The 21,876-nt window shown below is 38.2% G+C and overlaps 1 protein-coding gene across 5 annotated transcripts in view; it reads right to left on the bottom strand.

Moving 5' to 3' along the window:
* Positions 1-21,876, bottom strand: part of SULF1 (sulfatase 1) — a 206,088-nt gene that overhangs the window by 170,501 nt on the left and 13,711 nt on the right. The window contains exon 1 of one of the 5 annotated variants that reach the window (XM_072604796.1): positions 3,248-3,569. The exons of the other annotated variants lie outside the window; for them this stretch is intronic. The gene's annotated coding sequence lies outside the window, so the exon portion shown is untranslated. Of the gene's footprint in view, positions 1-3,247; positions 3,570-21,876 lie in introns of those variants that run through there. 5 annotated transcript variants of the gene reach the window in all.

Raw genomic sequence — 21,876 nt, 5'->3', positions numbered from 1 at the left:
ACCTCCAGTGTACTTTTCTCCAAACTATCTTTTATTCATTTTGTGAATATTCTGTAGACATCATTCTCAAAATGACATCACTACGATAAATTCAAGTATCAGTGTGTCCTACTGTGGCTGATCAGACCAATACAAGCTCGGAATGCTCTACCACAAATAGGGCACAAATAGTCCATGGGAACATTTGGAGTGTATACTCACACAAGATTCTGTATATACTTACATATGTACATGTCATTGTCCCCATTAGAATGTAAGGTCCTGGAAGGCAGGGGTTGTTTCATCTTTGTGTCCTCAATACTTGTCAGTCACTTAAATGATTGTTGATTGTTTGATTATGAATACGTAGTGAAAGTGAACTTGGAACCTACAGATGTCTTTACTAGACTGGCCTCCCTAGCCCTGGTCTTCTGCTCTCATTCAGAAGGAACAGGATTAGTTTAAGAAATTAATTAGAACTCTTTCTTATTTAACCTGTGAAAGCAAAAACCTCACTCTATTTGAGGGTGTACTTAACCTTCAGCAAGACTGCTCTTTCTACTAAATGTGAATAATGTAATGTAATAAGGACAATCCAATTAGCAGCACTGATGCATCTAAGATTAGGGCCCAGGGATCACAGGATGAAAGTGTTGCTGGACTGTTGTTCTTTGGGATCAGTTTTAATAGTCATTATCCTCCTACTCAAAATTCAAGGAAAATCATTTGGCAGTCCAAAGAACTCACTTTTTCTCCCCTCATACTTCTTCCCATTTTCACTACTTATTATACTTTTCAAACACTGGTGAATATGAGTATTTTACTACAAGAATTTCTCAGGGTTGACTCATATTAAATCTGGAGAGAAAAAAGAGAAATTTGAAATATTTTTATCACTATTTCAGAACAATGAAAACCCAATAATCATTAACATTATGTATACATTCCTAAAACCAGATAATGAGAAAATCCTCTTTGTCTCATTGAAAGTTGAATATTGACCAGACCTATGAGTCTAATGTTAAGATTACCTCAAACATTGGCATCAACAGCATTAGCTCAAGTTCAAAGTTTAGCTGTAACATTAAATTTTCATCTGGGTGCAGAGAAAATGCAAATCCAGCCACAACAGAATCTCAACTAGAAATGGCGGTCACAAAACACGTTGATAATGGACAATATTCTCATGGCTTCAATGAATTCACAAATTTAATAATGCCTTTCTACTCAATCTGACACACTCATTTATACTATTAGGTTTATTACTGAGTTTTTGTATCATATGAGCTTATCTTATTACTATAAGGTGATTAATTTTTACCTAATGAAGCAACATGTGAAAACAATGTGATAAAGCACTTTTTCTAATTTAGGGGTTAGAATATTGGCCCAAATTTTCAGGCATCTTTTGCTTTCATTACTTTGATTTAACTGTCCTTAAGACAATTCTTTATGCCAAAGAGGTGTATTGATGATTGTGAAATGTTGAGGTATGTAACTATATAGACCACTTCACTACTTCCAAATACCCATGATTTAATTGAGTAGGCATAGATGAAAACATCCTGCACACACACACACACACACACACACACACACACACACACACACACACACACACACACACACACACACACACACCCCGGTCACCTGTAGCCTGGCTTCTAGAGATGGGCCTCTACAAACAGAATACTTGGGCCTCTGATGATAGACATGCTGTCTTGGAATCAAAATCTTTATAACTTAGACCTTTCAGAGGTGGTCTCTGTAGTTGAAACCTTATGGAAATGAGAATCATCTTTTGTGGCAAGAGAAGTCATTGGGCAGGAGTTCCATAGAAAAAGCATATAAATGAGCAAATCTAAATAGATGTGGAAACAGACTGTCCTTCCTTAATTACCACTTACTGGATCATCGTCAGTAGGCTTGACACTTAATGAATACTCTGGCCATTGTAACCCATGAAACATACAAACAAAACCAAATTTCCCTCAATCCTGTGCAGATCCCCTTCCAATTCTGTAGTGATGGTAGCAAAATGGTGAAAAAGAGGGCAGGATCAGTTTGGAGCCTAATTGAAAATGGCATTGGTCAACCTAAATATCAACATTCACAATATCTTTTTAAACACAAAGTTCTAGAGCAGAAAGGACTTTTTAAAGCAAGTTTTTCAATTAACAAGCATTTACTTTTCTCTTTCCTACGTCTGCCTCCAATTGAAAAGAAAAAAAGAAAAAGAAATTCATCATAACAAATACATATAATCAAGCAAAACAAATTCCCTCATTGGCTTTGCCCCAGAATACCTATCTCATTCTGGATCTTGAGGTCATCACCTCTGAGAAAAGATGCATACAACAGTAAGTCACAATAACACATAATCTGTTGGTTCTTTAGTTAGCAAATAACACTTCATAAACTCTTCAGAAATTGCATTTTGCTTAGTCTTATTCTGCTGTTTCCAAAAATTACCTTTTGTTGAAAGGCTAGAACGCCAAGTAATATCATATAGGAGAACACTAATTTTATACTAATTTGGCATCCTCTGAAAAAAAATAGCACAGCGATAATGACGTTTTGGATTTTTGCCAGTGCTTAAAAAGTTAGATTCTATTTCTTCCCTCCTAGGGCTGTCAAAAATGTAATAGAAATTCACATTTCCACTATGTAGCCTCGCTCCATTTATACAAGTCAGTGCAAGCATCATGCACATACTGAGAGATGGGATATAATCCAGTGTGAAAAGCAACTTTCAACAGCTGTTTACTTGTTGAAATGATAAGCAGTGGAGGCAGAGATACTGAAAATCAATGTTTGCTACTTTTTGCCTAACAAATCAAGTTTAAAGTTGCAAGGAGAGGCTGGGAGATAGAGAAACAGATAGAGACAGACAATACATGGAGACAAAGAGGAAGAGAGAGAGACAACGGGACAAAAAGAGAGAAAGAGGGACAGAGTGAAAGAGATACAGATAGACATGTTCCAGGATGCTGTGAAAGTGACCAGCTCCAGGACATCTGGGGAGAAGGGTGCTAGATGATTAAGTGAATTGGCTACAAGAACTTTTTTTCCTTCCTATTTTTGTTAGGGGAGATCAAGTTTGGGTGGAGGACTTTGGGCAGGAAAGTATTTTTTCATCACCCAAGAATTTGAAGAAGGGAAGATAGCCCCAATAATTTTTAAATTATGAAATGTGCAAGGCAGGGAAGGGACCATTTAAATAGCCCACCAAACCCCCTCAAAACTTAAACCAGAGGCTCATACTTACTTACAAAGGTTGCCCTCCAAATCTTCTCTAGGAAAAACGTCCTGAGATCCAGATATTTGCAGAGTACCAAAGATATTGTGGCAACAGGCTTTCCTTCCCAGGACTCATTGTTTCTTATCTCTTTTGACCTCTGGTAGAAGGCTACCAGGAGCCAGGAAACCCTCAATTCTGCTGTTGACCTTTTCTCTGGCCTCTGCCCAGTCACTTAACCTCTCAGCCTCAGTTTTCCTATCTGTGGAGGGGGTGGGGGAGGGCTACCATCCGATAAAAGCCACAGGATACAGGAGCTTCATTAGTGAAGGTTTTGTCAAAGTGCTCGCAAGATGAGAGGGTTACATAAGCGCTGGGGTATTATTATCCTCATACACCCCCATACAACCGGGGCTGCCAGACAAACAAAAGAGCAGTTCCAAGAAGGGGAGGAGCAGAAAGCAGGAGTTCCACTGAGGGTGAATTTAGGGACACTGCTTCAACTGACTGGAGGAGGGAAAGCAGCAATTCAATATGTGCAGGCAAAGCTCCCTAAACAAACAGGGAGCTGCAGCTGGCACAGGCCGACGAAGTGAGGAAAGCCACAGGCTCTCCTTGTGAGGGCAAGCAGCCCCGGGCAAGGATTCCGTGCGTGCGGTTCCTGCTCCATGTGGGCACAGCACAGTAGCTGCCTGTGGCAGGACAGAGCGGATGACGAGGATGCGGTATCCGGGGGCCACAGAGGTTCCAGGACCAAGTGCTTAGTAAATACAGTTGTCCCTTAGACCAGGTGCTCCTTCTGGTCTTCAGATTCTGGACTCTCCATTTCCCTATCATTGACTGCCAATGAGTTTCTGCATCATGATGTCTCTTTTAAGGAGCCAGGCAATAGGGCATGAGGGAGCACTTTATGCTGGGAGGATTTCAGGAAATGGGGTAGAATACTGGAAAGGACTTTGATTCAAATGACTTGAGATCAGTTCCAGCTCTACCACTACTCTACTAGCTGTGTGAAACAGGGGATAGGGACTGGTCGTGCAGATTTTCTTGGTATAGGGAATTCCCTGAAAGGAAACTCCCCCTACCAATGCAGGTCAGCACCTGCTTTGCAACTCAAAGCTTTGCCTAGCTAACCCTAGAGCACACTGCGGTTGAATGACTTGTCCAGGCTCTCATGGCCATCAGAGATAAGGACTTGGACCCACTCCCCTCACTACTCACCACACCACACTTGATCTTTAGTTTTGTGACCTCGGATACATCACTTTATTTCTTTGGAACTTCATTTTCCTTGTTTGTAAAATAGGAATGTAATGACCCAGTTGTCTCCCCACCCTCCTATCTTAAGAAATCTCAGGAAAGCTCAAAAACCCTTGAGTTATTAGAAGGGCCCAAAGTCCCCTTCCCACCTCTGAGGTGTTTGAATATCAACTAGCGCACAATTCCTCAGAAGTCACTCCTCTCCCTTGACTAGTTTCAATTAGCACTACCTCTCAGGTCCAGATTCCTTGCTCCCTTCCCCTGATACCTAATCCTGTTAGATCTGGACAAGAAATGTATTAAAAACCTTTTGTTGTTTTTGTACTTCATTCTCAAAGAGGATTATGATATATCAGGGAGGTGATAGATTTTACTGATTTGGGGGAATGCCACATTCCCTCTGAGGCTTTAGTTGGGTGCCATCCAATTTCACCTGAGGTCCCAGTGATCCACCTGTTTCTACCACCTTCCCTGACTGCCTTTCTTATTGTGAGTAAGCTTTCTCAATAAAGGTGACTTGCTTCCCTGTCTTGTGTGCTCCATGTTCCTATGTACTGCATTATCGATATTCTTGAACTTTTCTAAGTCTGCATTAAGACACTACCTATCCCACTTGGTTTGTTGCTAATATTAATGAGATAAAATATGAAATGTACTCTGTAATCCCAAATTGCTATATAAATGTTAACTATTACCATTATCATGAGAGATAATGATGATGATAACTTGTGATTCTTGACACCTTATTTTCCTACAAGTTGTGTACATGTTTCCCAGATATCGAGTAATAATAGTTAATAACCAATAATAATTATAATAATGAGAAATAGTGTAATATAATAGACCAAGGGCTAGGTGTAGTAGAGCTATGCTCAAATCCTGCTTCTGAAGTTGTCAGTCTTGATGAGGGCTAGAGGTGTGGGGTGAGACCTCCCCACAGACAAAAGTACAGGGGAATGAATTAGAGGACTCTAGCATTCTTGAAGTCAAGGTAAAGATTTATTATGTTTGTCAGCAGGCAAGAGTTCTTAGGGAACCTACAACCTTAGAGAGGTACAGTTAAAGTTTATGTAGAATATTCTAGAGTAAAACATGTGCCAAATATGCTAACTAGGTGATTCAGGGCGGGATTAGGAGTGATTAGTTCTTTAAGGAGCATGCACTTTTAGTATCTATTGCGCAGGTATTTTACCCAGAGTTCATTGGGAAATAGTCCAAGGAGGGTCTACATGAAAGTGTGGTTTCAGACCTGAAACATCACTAAGTCAACTAACAGTCAGGGCTAATTCAGGAATACCAGGCTGTTCTCATCAAAGTCTCATTAGACAAGATAAATGTAAGAGAATATACGTATGTTGAAGTCGAGGATGCATATGATTGGTCAGTGAGTAGCAAATGTCGTTATGACCCAGTGCACAGTCTGTTCAGCCAGTACACAGCTGGTTCAGACTAATAAGTTCGATAGGTACAGCTGACTATTGTAGCAGGAAGGGAGATATCAGTTGTTGCTGGGGCAGGCTGTGTCCTTGGGCTGGGGAAAAACCACCTGAGACAGTATTTTGAGGCTACAGAGAAATGTGATTTTTAAAGGGAAATGTGGTTTTAGAATTGGGGCCCAAGTACATGCATCCAAGTACCCCATCATATCTGACCACTGGCAAGTTGCTCAACCTCTCTGAGCATAAGGGAAAAGTAACATTATAAGCTATAGGTAAACCATAAATCCTTGATGTGCTACTATAGTAAAAGTAATGATGATGATGATTCTGATAATGAAAATTCTTCTGCTGAATTGCCAAGAATCACTTCCTATGTTGTGTTCCTATATTCCGATATACTTGAATATTCTTATATATTGAATTCCTATAACTTGAATCAGGGTTATGCAAATACATAATTTTAATAATGGAAGATATCTGAGAGGTCATCTACTCCAACTGTCTCATTCTACAGATGAAGAAACTGAGGTCTAGCTTAGTAAGGGACCACACCAATAGTAAGTGTCAAGCTAGGACTAGAGTGGGACTCGCCCTTTAACATACCCAAATGCACATAATAATGACACCTGTTACAATTAGCTTGTAACAGAACAACGACTAATATCTTGGTTGACCCACTCAGTGATCCTTTAACTATGCCAGGTTACCTAACTCTATATTCCACATTTCCTCATTCACGAAGAGATGACAATTGTTTAGGTAATGATAATGTCTAGAGATGACAATTGTCTAGGTAATGAGATATGATCTCAAGGTCACATCTCCTAGTCAAATATGTTACCAGTGTTTTCTGAGCCTGCAAGGTTTAAGATAATAGCTTTTTCGCAGGAAGATCTAACAGTTTTCTGGCACCACGAGTGTGAGGTAGAAAGCAGAACAACTGTTGTTTTACATCAAGTTGAAACTGAGTGAAGGTCACTTTATTCAAGCAAAGGCAGGTGAAGGGTTAAGTTAGATGCAGTGTGGGGTGGGATTTTTTTCCCCATGAATCACCCCCTTCATTATATAGATTGATGCTTAGAAGTCCCATGTGGGGAGTACATGAAGAATTTGGGTGTGGGACTCCCAGTGCGAGTACTTTCAATTTGCAGTGTTGGAACTCTCACAAATGAAACCTACCTATGACTCAGGACATAAGACCTGGGGAATTTCTCTAGGCATGAAGAGGTTGAACAACTTCCCAAGAATCTAGTAAGTGTCTGAAGTAGGATTCAAATCTAGACTTTCTGATTTGAAGCTACCCTATGTGCAATTCTCATTGGAATAACAGCTTAAAATTTTATTTATTTTGCAAATATTTGCTATTTACAGTCTTAGGTACATATTACTTTCCCCAAATAGGATGTAAACACCTTGAAGTCAGGGACTATTCCTTTTTTGTCTTTGTACTCCCTTCACCTAGCATAGGACCTGACCTAGTACTATAAATACTTGTTGAACGAATGAATGAATTAGTCCACTCAAAAGTACTTCATATGAAGCTTGCCGCCTCTCTTATTTGGGTTGACATATATATGGTGATTTACGAAAAGCCACATGAATGGAAAAAACATTATTTCAGGCCTAGGAAAAGTATCATCTAAAGTCCCTCAGGTTTCTTCTTATACCCCTGTGATAACGCTCTGACACAATAGAAAAATGTAGTACAAAACTATGAAGGATCTTGACAAAAAATATGGAACAAGCAGCTCATGACTATTTAGCATCATTGTGCATCAAAATATTTACAAACACAATTCTTTATGAATAATTCACATTATTCAAAGGTATAATTATTGTAACTGGATCTAGCACAATGGAAATGTGCAAAGGAAAATTATGAAGCATTATTTGCACTAATCAGGACCTAGCTGTAGAAATTACAACACAAAGATACTATATCCATGGGAATTGATATACTTTAGTTTTAGGCTGCTTGGTATTTTCCTTCTGTGCTTAATTTTTTAAATATAATTTCCACCTGGAGATCTTTTGGAAGAGTAGAGGTATTTTACTGGCATGGCTTAACTTCCTTGGGATGGCTCCAGTGCAGTCTTGCCTGGAGACCAAAAGATAAGCATAAGGATCAACCCATTGAGGTTTCTTTCAGGCCTATCATGTAAACCTGTATTAGTTGCATTCATTTAGTAGTGTCCAGGTAAAATGAATATGTAAAGATCTCTCCTTCTAGACAAGAAACCATTGCATAATAAACATTTTTCGCATTATGAAGCCTACTAATCTCCTTTAAAATTATCCTTACAGACACAAAACTTGAGATGTCAAACTTTTTTTTTCCTCTTCATGAAATTTACTATGTGAAGGTCATGCTTGTTTGCACTAGGCTTTGGTTTCTAAATGAATTTTCTACAAAGTACATAGAATGGATAATATCATTTAATTATTTCCAAAAGTTCAATACTTTTCATTCCCAAGCAATACTTACAACTTTATTTTAGTTGTAAGAAACTTCATTTAGTTGTCAGTTTAGTTGTAAGTTGGGGTAACTGAGTCACAGAGCTTGAAGAGTCTTGGTTGCAAGATACACTGGTCTGGTTTGCTAACTACCAACCTCTCAGATAATGGATGGGAAGGGTAATGGCCTTAGAATCTGGGGGAGCAGATTTTAATATAGCCGAGCTGTGCAGCCTTACAAAAGTCATTTGAATTATCCAAGCTTCAGCTTTCATCTCTTTAAAACTAAGCTCAATACCTACAGTGTCTGTCTCATAGGATTGCTGAGAGGCCCTAATTAGATAAACTCTATTAAGAACTTAGTAACACTTTGTGTGTGTGTGTGTGTGTGAGTGTGTGTGTGTGTGTGTGTGTACGCGCGTGTGTGTGTGTGTGTGTGTGTGTGCGTACGCATGTGTGTGCGTGTGTGGGGGGTGTCTAGGGGAAACTGGGCTTTTATTTGCATTGGGGTAGGCAATGTCCAGCAAGGAGATCCACTCCTGTTCTTAGAGAGAGGCCTGGGGCAGTGAGAGACTAAGTGACTTGTCCAGGGCTACGCAGCCAATATACATCAGAGGTGGTGGGACTCCTACACAAGTCCGAGTTCCAAGACCAGCTCTCTACTGACCACTCCTCCCTGCTTCCTTAATATAATTAAGAGCTATCGAAATAGAATTTATTATTGTTGTTGTTATCTGTAGGCCACAAAATGATGATGATGTGAAGGCTACAAAATAAATATTTAAATTGGGTCAGTACAACTTTCCTCCAGTCTCAATACCATTAAAAGGCCTTAATTAAATGCCTATTTGGCTGTTGGGTTGCCTTTTCCCCAAAGCTCTGCAGATTAAGTTAACGGCTCCAAACGCAAGCCGCCTGCACAATGAACCTGCCCCATGCACATTCTCTCCCATTTCTTATGTGCCGTGAACCAAGCTAATCAAATGAGAATCTGAGTCCTTGCTGGACAAGGGTTCATTTAAGCCACATCTGTTGCTCATCAAACTTCCATTTGGGGAATGGTTAGTTCTCTTTTACAGTTAGATTTTGCTAGGCCTTATGGCATCTCATAGCCTGTGTTCCATTTCACAATACACCAGCACATTCGTGCTGTCAGGTCCCTGGCCTGAATATTGCACCCCTTATCCCTCCACTCCACTTCCTACTTCAAAGGATTCTTCACTTGACTAGTTCTAGAACATACATTGATTTTCTCTCATTTGTTGTGGTTGACAATAGGAAGGCTGACACAGCAGCATTGCTAAAATGACAGCTCATTTCTATTCCAAGGGAAAGAATTTCTATTAATGCTCTTAATGAGGAGCATCCCTATGAGAGATGGGGAATCATCTACGCTTAGCAGTAACCTGATTAGGATTGCAAATACATGGTACTTAGAAAGGAAATAATCAGACAGGGAGGAAATGATTTAAGCAGATCCAAATTAATAGGAAGGATTAGTTCACTGCGGTTTCCTAATGGTGCCTTGTGTAGTTGACATAGATAAGATCATGGGGTGGAAGGCAGATTTGGAATTGGCCTTCAGATGCACTGGCATTCCACTGGGAAAGAAACCTACTGCGCGTACTGCTATAGTAAGATATGCTTACATTTTCCTGGGGTGGGGGTGGGGGTGCTATGGTGATGTTATAAGTTTTAGGAAACTAAGGAAAGGTAAAGAAACCACAGGTTATATGTTGATATATTTGACAAATGTTCTATGTGCAAGTTTATAGTATTCCTACTATGTGCAAACAATAGTTTATCTAAAAATGCAATCTAGCAAAATTTACTATGTGCAAGGTAGTATATCACACACTGTAGGTACAAAGAAGAAAAATAATTCAGTCCTTTTCCTTAAGGAACTTAAAATCTAAGAGGATATATGCATGTGAAACATTTTCTATATATATATATATATATATATATATAATATGTATGTGTATATAATATATATGTGTATATGTATGAATATATATATACACACATATAACAAATGGGATAATATGTTCTAAGATTTTGTTAGGAAATGAAGACAAGCTTACTGGCTTGTAGGAAAACAGCTGGCTTTCTCCAGTTTGGCAGCACTTCTACAATCCTTCAGTATCTCAGTATCTTTCAAAGATCTCTGATGGGTGAAGGAACTTCATTTGGCCTGTTGACTTAAATTCATTGAGGATAGCTATGTGCTCTCTTTCTCTACCTTCTTATCTTAAATACCAACTTCCTATTATTGATCTTTGCTTTATCTTTTCCAATCCAAAGATCATTCACCTTGGCAGAGATAACAACAGTAAGAGCAAAGGGGAACAATTTTGCCTCCTCTGGCAACCATTATAATCACCTCATCCACGCTGAGAACAGCAATCCCATTTCTTCTTTGATTCCACTCTTTCCCCAGCAAGGGATTAAAAACATTTCTTTTTTGTTGTCATGATCTTTGCTCATCAATCCCAAGGCATGTTGGGCTTCAGTGCTCCTGACGTTTTCCTTATAGGACTGTGCCCCATTTTTGTATTTGTATGAATTGAGGCAGAATGAAGAAAGCACAACCAAAAGAACAAAATGACTAGGACAATTTAAATTAAAACAACATTAAAAGGAAATAAATCTCCAATGAAATTCAAAGACCAATCTTAATTGGGAGAACAGATGTTGCAACGTTTCCTTGGAGGTGGGGGATTTTGGAAGGCTGTAGAATATTGCATATGGTAACAGACATCGCTGTTGTCATAGTTTTGTTTGATTTTTTGTTGCTGTTACAGGGGAAGGTCATATGTGTGTGTGTGTGTGTGTGTGTGTGTGTGTGTGACACATTAGGAAAAGACAATGTCAAATGACAAAAGTCAAGCATAAAATTAAAAATAAATGGAATATAATAAAAAATAAATAAACTCTAAGTTGGCTGATGAATTCCCTGTATAATCATGTTGATTCGTTAGACAACTCTTTTTCTCTTTACTAGAATTTGTTTTTTGTTTTTCTCAGAATTTCATCCTTGAGAATTTTCTATATTTCATAGACTGACTTCCCTTCTTGGATTTTAGTGACTAGGATCCCACCTCTCCTTTTTCTGAATTAAAACTTTAGAATGGAAGTCAGTTCCTATATAAAATGAAATAAAATATAAAAATAAATAGAATTTACTCCCCATCAAATAAGGATATGTGTCAAACTGTATTTGGCATTTCCCATATCGTTATTTCTAGATTGGAATTATTATTTCACCACTAAAATTCCCATCATTTCCACCCCAGTGACAAATTCTTCCTTGTTGGTAAAAATCATATTTAGAATAAAATTTCCCCTGGTTTGTTCCTCTACCTTATCATTAAGGCAAGTTAAGATGTTATTATCTATTCTGCTTTTGGCAGAAATTTTGCTCTAGCATATGTTCAGATAATTAAAGTCTCCTATCACTGTTATATGATACTGTTTTCCAGGCCAGGCTCTAGTCCTGTGGTGTAATGGGTGGAGTGCTGGACTTGGAACTGAGTAAGATCTCAGTCTAAAATCCACTGCTGACACATACTAGCTCTGCTTCCATGGATAAGTCACTTAACATGCAAGTCTCAGTTTCCTTATTTGTAAAAATGGGGATATTATCCTTCTAGTAGTAGTATTTGACTCAAAATGCATGTGTATGTGTGTGTGTGTGTGTGTGTGTGTGTGTGTTTGTCCTTCGTTGCTGAATAAGACCATGCCATCAGAGAAATAAGGACATGACTTGCACATGACTTTGTTTTGAGTGAGGGAGGGTTGTGCAGGCCACCAGCCTCACTTCTGCTCCAGAGCCATCTGAATCCAGTGACCAGATATTCATCAGGATGACTGGAGATGACCCAGGATGAGGTCATTGGGGTTAAGTGACTTGCCCAAGGTCACACAGCTAGTGAGTGTCAAGTGTCTGAGGTGAGATTTGAATTCAGGCCCTCCTGACTCCTTCACTGGTACTCTATCCACTGCACCACCTAGCTGCCCTCTGACTCAGGTTCTGGAGTCAAAGAACCTGGGTTCGAATTCTGCCTCTGCCTTCTTACCTGTATGTCCATGTGAAAATCATTTAACATCCTTGGGATTCAGTTACTTCATCTGTAAAATGGTGAGATTGGGCAAGATGGCCCCCATGCTCCCTTCCAGCTCTAAACCTAAGATCTTATGATATGAACCATTATCACTGGTATCTCTTTCTTGCCCTTCTCTTCACTTTCCTTTCTCTTCAACTTTTTCATAGTAGACTCTGATGGCAATAGCACTTCTGTTTGAACTTTATCCAAGTGTTCTTCACCCTCTGCAGACTTAGCTCAGTGTTTCTATCCTCTGGGATTGTGTACTGATGGATAATTAGAGCAGGGATGAGGAAGGGAGAGACAGGACGCAAGGACTCTGAGAAAGGAAAAGGTTTTTTGTTTTTTAAGAATTAATTCAGAATTGAAAGCACTGGTTTCCTTGACCTTCAGTCATGGAAAACTCATTCCCTTAATTCTATTTTCCTGTAAACATTGCAATGGCTGTTTAAAAAAAATATCCAAAAAGACACTACAGGCTACAATGCAGTCTGCCTCATTCCTTCACTCACCTCTCCATCCCTCCTCCCAGAAATTCCTAGCACATTAGCTATTTATCTCTAGCTAGTTCTAGTTAATATTAAATTATCTCACACTGGAATCTGCCCCCATTTCCATTTCTATGCATCTCTTCAACATACCCCGCAGTATGGTCCAATTTATGATAAATGAGTTTGCTGTATCCTCATTTTATATTGCTAACAAAGAGTTATCTTCAATTATAAGACAAAGAAAACTTGTCAATGCTAAGTTCTAGTTTTTAATAGTTGGCATATTTCATCTTATACCAAGTCAAGCGTCTCATGCCATAGTAGTCAGACATTCCTGATAATCACTGGAGTTAGAGCTTCACAATGTAGTTCTTTTATCTAGTTTTCAGTGAATCCCCTGCTTATGTGAATACGCTCTATTCAAACATAAGCACAAAAATACTTCTCAAGGACAAATGTTTTGATGCTATTTAATTCTAGAGTTTATCAAATTCCTACTATGTTCAAGGCACTATATTGGGCTGTGTAGATACAAACAAACAAGAATATCTGCTCCTTGTCCTCAAGGGGCTTACATTTTCTTAGAATGGAAGGAAAATGACATATACATAGTCAATTATAACAAAAAATAGAAAATAATAGAGGTGAAAACGAAGTACTCTAATAATAACATAAAGATAAGGCAGTAATGCATCCCAAGTATGGGAGAGGGTCTTTATAAATTCACAGAGGCTGGATATGAGTTGGTAATTTTTAAGAAAGGAAAAATATGGGTCATAAAATTTGGAGAACATATGAAATCTATTCATTTTTCAATTCAACAAACATTTATTCAGTGTATATGTTAGGCATTGGTTGAGAAATACTAATCCAGGGCCAACCCTCTCCATGAATCCTTTCTATACTCTCTCTGACAAGGGGTTATCAAGGTATCCTTCTTCTAATTGAAGATGTCCATTGTTGAGGAACTTACTACATAACGAGGTAAGTCATTGTATTTTAGGACTACTCTAATTATCAGGCAAGGTGGTGACTGTCAGTAACATTATCTTTGACAAGAATTTAGTGTAGGTTACTATGTTAATGCTTAGTTCATGAATAACCACATTCAATTATTCAATGTCTATCTATCTATCTATCATCTATCTATCTATCTATCTATCTATCTATCTATCTATCTATCTATCTGTCTATCTATCTATCATCTATCTTTGATTCTACAAACTCCAAACTAATGTTAATAACCTGGTCTGAGACAGGTGAGGTAGACTAACAAAATAAACCATAATCCAAAAGTGAAGTCCTAAAAGAAGGATGTAGGGAGGGAGCAATTGAAAGCACTATTTAATTTATTAAGTGAAGCTAAATAATTGATCAAAGTCTGCATATGAGAGTTGCTTCAAATGAATATAGTTCTTACCTTAAGGTTCCCTTACATTCAAGGGTTCTTAAACTGGGATCCATGGATAGATTTCAGGGAATCTGTGAACTTGGATGGGAAATTATATCTTTATTTTCACTAACCTCTAAGTGAAATTTAGCATTTCCTTCAATTATTTAAAAACATTATTCTGAGAAGAGATGCATGAGCTTACGATGATGTCAAAGGATCCATGATACTAAAAAGCTTAAGAAAGGAAGGAGTTAGGGAAAGGAGAGAGGAGGGAGAGGGGGAAGTTTAGATATCAAAATCTTATGAAAGTAATGTTGAAAAATTAAAAATAAATAAACGAACAAGCACATAAATGAAGGAAATAAGCATTTATTAAGTTCTTATTATGTGCCAGGCACCGTGCTAAACACTTTACAAATATCTCATTTGATTTTCACCACAGCCCTGAGAAGTGCTACATGGTGTAATAGAGGCTGGGGAGCAGTCTGGGAAAACAACAACTGAGACCATTTATATAGCATATCCCAAATGTCTTAAGGCAGTTTTAAACTATTAAAACTTAAAATTCCCCTAAGACTTTTGGGACATTTTATATGGTGCTTAACAAAGCAAAGCTTTGGGACACTCTATATGGTACTTAACAAAAATGAAAAAAAAGTGCTTTTTTAAAACCAACCCTATTAGGCAAGCAGTACAAGTATTTTTATTTCTACTTGATAGGTCAGATAATTGAGGCTCATAGAAATTAATTGACTTTCTTATAGTCACATGAATGGCAAGTAGAGATCTACATCTCCTGCCTCCAAGCCTAATACTTTTCTGATGAAAAGAGTATACAAAAACTATTTATTAAGCATTGTCTATATGCCAAACATTATATTAAGAAATGTTGGTGTTCAGTCATTTCAGTTGTGTCTGAATCTTTGTAACCCCATTTGAGGTTTTCTTGGCAAAGATACTGGAGTAGTGTGCTATTTCCTTCTCCAGCTCATTTTATAAATGAGGAAACTGAGGCAAACAAGGTTCAATGACATATTCAGAATCATATAACTAGTAAGTGTCTAAGTCCGGATTTGAACTCAGGTCTTCCTGACTCCAGCTGAGGCACTATTCAATGTACCACCTAGCTACCCATATTACCAAATAGGAATACAAATGAAAAAGCAATAGATTTCCTGCCCTCGAGTCATTTAGACTCTGTTAGAGGGAGTCAACACATGTAAAAGAATGATTGCCGGGCCTAAAATGTATCTTTGAAAGGAGATACAAGCAAGTTCTATCTCTTTGACTTGTTGGATGGCATTACAAGAAGGTAGTGGTGGTAGTAATGGGCTGGCTATATGTGTGAGAATCTCAGATCCCTTTAGAATTTCCTGGTGGAGCTGCCCCCTTGCACCCCGTCTCCTTCCCCCACTCCAAGCTACTTCTCAACAGGCAACAGCATAGGTCCCTTCCCTTAACTCACCAAACTTGGGTAACAGTGATTGTCACCATTCACAATACTCCAGGGATCTTTCTGGCCAGGATTTAAGGGTGTGATTTTTGAAAGAGAAATCTCCCCTTTTAAAAATATTTAGGTGGTGACAACAAAGACAGACAAACCCTGATATCCAAGCAGTGATGCCATATCCTGTTTTGTCACACTGACATAAAGAGACAAACAGATTATAATTTGTTACAGATTTCCCAGTAAGTCTATGGTTATGTCTATGAGATAGTGGACAAATCATTCGGCCCAGAAAAATGATTGTCCTGGAGCCACCTCAGTGAGGAGAATGCTAGGAGGGCTGTTTCCAGGACTTGAATCCCAGGCTTTACCTCTGTCCTCTCACCCTCTTTACCCCCAGTCAAGATGAGCTGCAGTGAATTGATTTTCTTGAATTTTAATATCTGGTCTGATTGTATTGTTTTATGGTGTTAGAAAAATCAGAACTGAACAAGCTCACTGTGTGATGTTTGGGAATGTATGTGGCTCATGTCACCTTGAACTTTATTTTTTAGACAGAGTTTTAGATATCAAATACTGTCACACAAATAAGACAGTAGGAGAGAATTTGCATTTGGAAGATGTCCCAATCTCATTCCATTATTAGATCATAAAACAAACTTTTCCCTGAAGAGTACAGCAAAGCAAGCGGTTTAAAAATGCCAAACTAGAATCAGAGAATGTTTCCTCCATGAAGGCCCTAGGAGATTTAACCCCTTCATTTAGGAGATGAGGAAACCTGAGATCAGAAAAAAATAATTTCCCCATAGTCTCTTCTCTTGCTTCCATTTCTTTCCCTCTATTCACAGGGAAAGGCCCTAGTTCAGGCCCTTATCACCGTATCAGGCAGTATCCTAAAATACTTTGTAATTGGTCTTTCAGCTTCCAAGCTCTTCCTTCCTTTAATCTATCCTCCATAAACTGAAAAAAAATCATCTTTTGAAGGCATAAGTTGACCATGTCATTCCTCAGCTCAAAAACTACCTGGGACTTCCTCTTGCTTTTAGGATAAAAATCAACACCTTAATCTGCCACTTAAGGCCTAACTTTTCTTCATCTTTCTTCCAGATTAAGCCCCTTCATGTACTCTCTATTTCATCCAAACTGGACTACTAGTTGTTTCCAGAGCATGCTCTGCCATCTCTCACCTCTCTTCCAGGTTTGGAACACAATCCCTCCTCCTCTCTGCCTTTTAGAATGCTTCTCTGCCTGCAAGGTCAGTCTCTTTCATGTGACCTCCCTTGATGTCCCAGACAAAGCTTATATTACCTACTCATAGGGTTGTATTAATGGAAAATCTTTAGTAAACTTTGAAGTACTACATAAGTGTGAGCTATTATTATTTAAAATTATTTTGTCTTAGTGGAATTGTATAATAAACACAATGGTAAAAGTCACATGGTTAGTCTGTAAAGTATGGCAATAAAACAAAGGTGAATTCCAATCTTTCTGTGATGAATTAACAAATAGAAAGGAGTACATTGAATCTAGTAGGAAAAAGTCGGAGGAGATTTGCTTATTCTAGCCTCATCCCATATACATCATACATATGTACGTATGCGAGTGTAAAGAAGCACACATACACATGTGTGTGGGATGCCTTCCCCAATAGAGGGCCATCTCCCTGAGGGCAAGGTTAGTTTGTATTTACATCTTTATAACCCCAGTATGTAGTGGGGCTTAATAAATGGTGGGGGTTTTGTGTATTTTAGACAAATCTTTCTAGTAAACATTACCGTGATTTTTGAACAAGGGCAGAATGGGCATTTCCTCATGTGTCACTGACTGCTTCTAGAAGAGCTGATAATGAGACATGGAAAGACACTACTAGCTGGTGATAGCTACGAAGGGCTCCAATTTCCTCTTAGCTAGGCTTTCATCTTCTTTGGTTGAATACAAACAGCATCCAGAAAGACATTTTCATTGTACTGAATGACTCCAACATGGTAAGAGAAAACAGAAGGCATTTGCTATATAAGAATATTGGTTTGGAAAACTTGCAGTAAACAACCTAATAAAAGCACTCTTGTTGGAATCCATGCTACTTTTGAGGAGCCTTCCACAGTATTCATTGTCATGGGGTTTGCCTATTTTTATAAAAAGGGAAGTAGGCAATTATTCTGCCACATTATCCACACATTCTCAATGGAGTTCTGCCTTTCATCAGAAATTATAATACTTTTAAGCCTGATTTCTTTATAACTTCAACCAGGTTTGCAATCACATTTTTCCAGAGGGTTGAAATGAGACCAAATAACCTTAAAAGTATGAATGGAAAAGATATATCTCCCATGGCATATTTCTTTCATTGCTCTGGAAATCACAATATCTCCTTTTCAAAAATTAACTGGGAAAAAAGCATAAGATCTACCAGAAGTTTAAAAAAGTAATATTTAAAAAGTCAATTCCATTCTTGGAGCTAACATTTCAGAATAGGCATTTCCTCTTGCATCATTAAGATGCCTACTTCTCCCTACAGAAGAGGTGAGAATGAGAAATTGATGAGGGTTAAACTGTTACAAAATAGATTTGTAGTTCAATAATCATTATTTTAAATTAAATTTTAAAGTGAATGAGCAGGCCTTCTTAAAAGATATATTAGAGATATATTCATTTAACTGGCTGAGCAACTAAAGATGTTACTGTTCACTTTTCTCTTAGGAAAACTCTAGTATCTATAAGAGTACTTAAACTTTTTATTGGAAGATAGATCTCAATAAAATTGCATTTCCTTAAATAGTGAGAAAATGTGACCTAATTTTAGATCATTTTTCATCTGTGACATTTTTAGGCATACAAGTACTATACACTGTAGAAGATGGTTTTCTAAAACAAAGTTACATTTGGCAGGTAGCCTATTTTAACAGGGCTTTGTTTCTCTAGTTACAACAAATTATTTATAAAGACTATAAATCAGAGTAATAAATGTTTTCTCTGGTCCTTGTCCAATAATATTTATTGAACGTGATAAAACACCTCAACTGTGTATTCTGCAGTACCAGAAGGGAGCTTAGATAGGCTGCTATGGAAGGGAGTAGATGACCCTGTCACTGGAGGGCTTGGAAAGATTATGTAATCATGTCAGGTGGAACACAGAAGAGGAGATTTCTGCTTGTGTATGGGCTGGACTGGATGACCTCTGATGTCCCTTTCAATTCTGAGATTCTGTGAAAAGATGATCCGAGCACTCCACAGTTCTTTTATTATGTCAGCAAGTAATTCCCATAAGAAAAAATCCATCTAGCAAAATCAAACTCCTCAGGAAAACAAGGAAACCCAATAATATAAAAAGATGTAGTAGCTTAGAAGACAAAAGAGGATTAGGGTATTTTGGAGACAGGAATTTCTGATCATTTTCTGTTTTCCTTTTGTTATAAGGATGGTCTTAAGGTCTGCAGAACAGAAAGGTGACTTCTGGCAATTTTTGCTTTAGTAATAATGATAATATTAACAATAGTTAGCATTTATCATAGCACTTGTAGGTTTGCAAAGCGCTTTACACACATTTGGTTTCATGTGTGTGGTGCTGGTGAGAACCCATCTATGCCTTCACTTTTGAGATTGATTGTTTATGTCTTCCCATAAATCCTCCTTGGAACATCCTAGCTGTCTTTATTACATAGCAAAATCTCACTACAAGGAAACAATGTACAAGTCCAATGGAGTTTCAGATGAGATTAGGGCTGCATTAGAAGGTACATGTGAAATGAATAGAATAGCCTGAAATGTATCACTGGCACTTTTCCTGATGTTTCAGGCCCATCTCAGGATCCTCAATTTTTACAGCTCCTTAAGGACTAGATTCATCACCTTCTCGTCGGTTCAACTGTCAAGAGAAACTAAAAGACACCAGGATGTCCAGTGTGACTGGCATTTGAGTGACATCCTGCTATGCAATTTCACATCTAATCAAGTAAGAAGGTAGTTCTCACTGGCCTATTGTATCTGAATCTGTTTTTGGATGAGCTCCAACTGGCTTAAATTCAACTCTGGAAAATTGTGTGCAGAAGATGGAAAAAATTTGAGCCAGAGTACAAGAGGATAAGATAGTGCAGGAGTGTCTTCCCACAATGTCAAAATAATATCTATTGTAGAAGCTGATTTGCTGTTGATTAGTTCACCAAGTTTTCTCAGTTACTGAAAGGGAACTTTCCACTTTCAGCTGGCCACATGCCAGAATGCATCGGGGCTAGGAGGGGATCAGAAGGCTGGACAGAGGTATTCCCACCAAGGGATCTAATCAGTCTGGTCTCCTAAACTAGACAAAGCTGGACTCTGTATCGACTTCATGCCCTGTAATTGCGTACCCATTTGAGCCCTCTTGGTGCCCTCATATCTGAAATTTTTGTTCCTCTAAAGAAGATTGGCCTTAGAATAGGACTGTCACAATGACTTGCTGTGAGATGGGGACAAAGGATTTACTAACAGAGGGGCAATATGGTAGAGTGAATAGAACCTGGAACTTCAAGTCAAGAAGTCCTGGGTTCAAATCCTACCTCATACACTTAGTAACTGTGACCCAATTTTATTCAACTCAACAAAAAATTAAGTATCTACTACATACAAAGTACCATGCTAAGTGCTGATACAAATATTGAAAAAATAAGATAGTTCCTGTCCTCAAGGAACTCAGAGCGTGGTAGGAGGAATGCAGTGTGTACACGACTAATACGATAAATGGTAGGAAGTGGTGAAGAGAAAGGAGAAATTCAGAAAAAAAATTGCTCTAAGAGAACTAGATGAGGAAGATAATGTTGACAGCTACAGGAAAGTGGAGAAAAGTTTAGGGAGTGGCACCCAAGTTGAGCTTTGAAGATTGAAAGGGATTTTTCAAGGCAAAGATGGGGAAGGAGCATATTTCAGGTATGCGGGAAGACCTCTGCAAAAGCATGAAAGGGAGGATGTGCCAGGTTGAGTGTGGGAAAGTAGTATTAGTCCAATTGTCTGGAATGCTGACTTCCTAGAGGGGAACCGTGAACGGAGGCTAGAAAGGTAGATTGGAGGCACATTATGGAGGGATAGAGGGCCTTAAATGACAAGTTTGTATGTTATGCAACAGGTAAAAAAGGAGTCATTGAAGTTTTTTGCTAATATGAAAAATCAAAATTTCTTGGTTTTTACATATGTAACTGTTGGAGACAATCTGACTACTTGGGAAGTACACTGGAACAGAAACCGAAGCACATGGGTTTCAATACCTACTTTGTTTATCATTGCCTAGGTGATCTTAGACAAGTCCCTTCTGTGGGGTAAAGTTTTGTCACATCTAAAATGGGTGTGAAATTGTGCAAGGAGAATAAAAAAATTACGAGAATAAAATGTCCTAATATGTGCCACAGGACTTTGGAAAGGTTCAGACACTATCCGAGTATAAAGGCTTTATTATCAGCAACAACAATAGTAGTAGTATATCATTCAATTATTCTGAAATAGATCTCTTGCTCTTAAATTCTAAAATATTTTCGAGAAACATGCATATTCCAAAAAAGGGAACAATCCTAGACGTGGAGTTAAGAAACCTGGATTCAAATCCTGTCTTTAACACTATGTAACCATAAACAATTCACTTAGCCTTTTGAAGACTGTTTCTTTCTCTGTAAAATGGGTACAATAAAATGAGCATAGTATCTTCAGTGCCTCCCTCATTGGGAGGGTCCAAAGGATATAGTTAATGGATATAGTAGAATCCTTTGTAAAATTTAAAGCATCTTATAAATGTCACCTATCATTATTTATGCTGCACTGGGTTGAACCATTAAACCATCTAGCAACTTTAACATAAAACAGGTCATTATTGAAAGAGTGCTAAGTAACAGTATCAAGGGAGATAGGGAGATTTACATCACACGACTGAAGTCTTCCATTGCCTCACTCCAGTCTTTCTTGAGAATTGGGATGAACTGTTGAATCTGGGAACCTGAGAACTTTCCCAAACTTCCCAAGTTAGAGTTTCATAAGTCAGGTCTAGGATGAAAACTGCAGTTGAGAATTTGCAGGAACAATTAGTACCATATCTGTCAGGTTTCTGCT

This window comes from Notamacropus eugenii, chromosome 4 (genome assembly GCF_028372415.1).
Source record: "Notamacropus eugenii isolate mMacEug1 chromosome 4, mMacEug1.pri_v2, whole genome shotgun sequence".
Lineage (NCBI taxonomy): Eukaryota > Metazoa > Chordata > Mammalia > Diprotodontia > Macropodidae > Notamacropus > Notamacropus eugenii.
This window is presented reverse-complemented; position numbering and strand designations above follow the sequence as displayed.